Source organism: Chaetodon auriga, chromosome 6 (genome assembly GCF_051107435.1).
Source record: "Chaetodon auriga isolate fChaAug3 chromosome 6, fChaAug3.hap1, whole genome shotgun sequence".
Lineage (NCBI taxonomy): Eukaryota > Metazoa > Chordata > Actinopteri > Chaetodontiformes > Chaetodontidae > Chaetodon > Chaetodon auriga.
In genome coordinates this window covers 24,864,936-24,867,268 of record NC_135079.1, presented here as the reverse complement: position 1 = coordinate 24,867,268, position 2,333 = coordinate 24,864,936, and the positions used below count along the sequence as shown (strand labels likewise).

Below are 2,333 nucleotides of genomic sequence, written 5' to 3'. Positions count from 1 at the left end.
CTATGAAACCATATGTATCATTTCAAAGCATGTTGAAATGATACATATGTATTTATACACTATGTTTAAATTATTGTTCAATGCAGTGAGCTCAAATACATTAGATCAGATGATGTCAATGAAGTTAATGACTTTGTAATTTATTTACATTACGCCTCATCAGAGTCAAGCTGGGAGGCCCCATGTGTAAACACACGCTGAATGTGTGTATGAGTGCAGTGTTAAGAGCTTGTACACTGTAAGAAATTTCCCTGTTAAATTACACTTAAAACTGATAAAAATATATACAATATGTACCTATATATACAACTGTACCTAGCATAATCTATAACAACAGTTTATCACTGTAAAGAAATGATGGTACTGTGCTGTATAATGTGTAGCTTTACAGCATGGTTGGTTGCATGATACTGTTATTTTAGCATTCCTACTGTAATCTTCAGTTTACTGTAAAATGTATTATAGAACTGTAGAATGTAGAATGAAAACCCTGGAAATTGTGAGCACAGAAATGACTTGGACAAGTGAATCCCTGACAAAATGAATATTTTATTCAAGTCACTGCAGTATCCAACATATTCAGTAACTGACAAATTGAAAATAATTTCGTTTTTGTAGAATAGATAAAACATAATCCATAAAAACACCATTATTCACTGTGAACAGGTTCTCAGTCTGCATGTCCTCGTCCGTGTACCCTGATTTCACTTTCTTTTTCCTTGAACTGGCAATGGATGTCTATATCACATAATACATTCACTAGCTAATGCACTTCAAATAATAAAATCATTATAAAATATCCACAAGAACAATTAATCGTGTCAAACTCCTCAAACTCAGACTAACAACACCAGAACATGTGAGAACTTATCGTCTTCATGGATTAAGCAGATCAGATATCAAATTACACTGAATGAACAGCTGGAGCAGAGGGCTGAGTTTAGTTTAAAGCCTGTGTATGGTTCAGATTTTCATTTGAGGCTCAGCCCTGGGACTCTGCGTTTAGCTCTTGCCCCCCAGGGAGTGCTTGTCAAACAGGTACTCCGCCATCTTGCTGTTGTGGGCGTCCATACGGGTGAGGTTGGTAATGTGGTCGCACAGCTTCTTGATTGCCTCCACCTGCTCGTTCAGGTAGTGGGTCTCCAGGAAGTCGCACAGATGAGGGTCTCCATGTTCAGAAGCCAGCTTGTGCAGGTCCAGCAGAGCCTGGTTGATGTTCTTCTCCAGCTGCAGGGTGCACTGCATGGCCTCCAGGCCTCCAGGCTCTCAACAACTTGCATACAACTTACACATCAAACTTAATACACCCTGCCTTCAGTATCCATCTTTCGTGAATTCTGATGATGTGCAATAAAATGCAAGTGAAATAAAAAGCCTGGAACTGCATAAAAGAAGAGTAGAGTGAACTATACTGAACTTAGCAGACCATAATACTGAGACTTGTTACCTTGAAATAACATGACCATGTGGGTGCAGTGTGGGCTGTTCCTTTGTGAAAGTGAGCTTCAGTGTGGAGATGTGCTGTGGTCTAAAGCTCCTCTCAGAGTCCAAGAGGGGTTTTTTTAGGACAGCCACATGGAGATCAACAGCTGCTTCTTGGACACCACCGTCCCCTCGCTGGCCTTTGCACTAAAGGTCACAAAATTGGATTAGAGAAGTTTGTTTCGACATGTGGAATCTATCAAATTATGTAAATTTCTTTTTTTCTTTTTTGTTTTGTAGCTATGTAAGCTGCATGGCTGTATGGATGGCAATGTCAGTCTGCCTGTCCACCACTTTGGTGCATACAGATTAATTATGTGTCATCCACGGTGCCTAGAGGATGCATCCTGATGACCTTGGTGATTCCCTGGTTTTTCCAGTAGTGCCATCATCAGGTCAGAATTTCAGTTTCTCAAATATTTTGGTTCATGACTGAATTCTTGCAAAAATGATGACGTCCCTATCAACCTCAGTTGTAGTTTTTGTTTAATGCTTAACAAATGGTGGCATGCCATCATGCTAAGTTAAGATGGTGAACCCCTTAACATTTGTGTGTTAGCATTGCCGTTGTGAGCATGTTAGCAGTGTTCCATTAGCAATTAGCTCAAGGTGTTAATGCTGACGCACTGTGTCAAAGGGCTCCCAGCATGGCTGTAGACTCTTCTTGTTCTATCATTTTGTAATTTTAGCACGTGTATGAAAGTGAAAACTGTAACTGCACCCAAAAGGCTCACTATATGTAATAACAATAACTGGACTGTGATCCATAATGCTGGTAATAGCAGTGGAAACAGTGGGAAATCCAGTCAAATTGCAAGCCCTCTGTGTATTCTTGACAATAACATATGGGT

At 39.9% G+C, this 2,333-nt stretch overlaps 1 pseudogene; it reads right to left on the bottom strand.

The window, feature by feature from the left end:
* Positions 1–850: 850 nt before the first annotated feature.
* On the bottom strand, positions 851–1,251 carry LOC143322497 (ferritin, middle subunit pseudogene; annotated as a pseudogene).
* Positions 1,252–2,333: the final 1,082 nt, after the last annotated feature.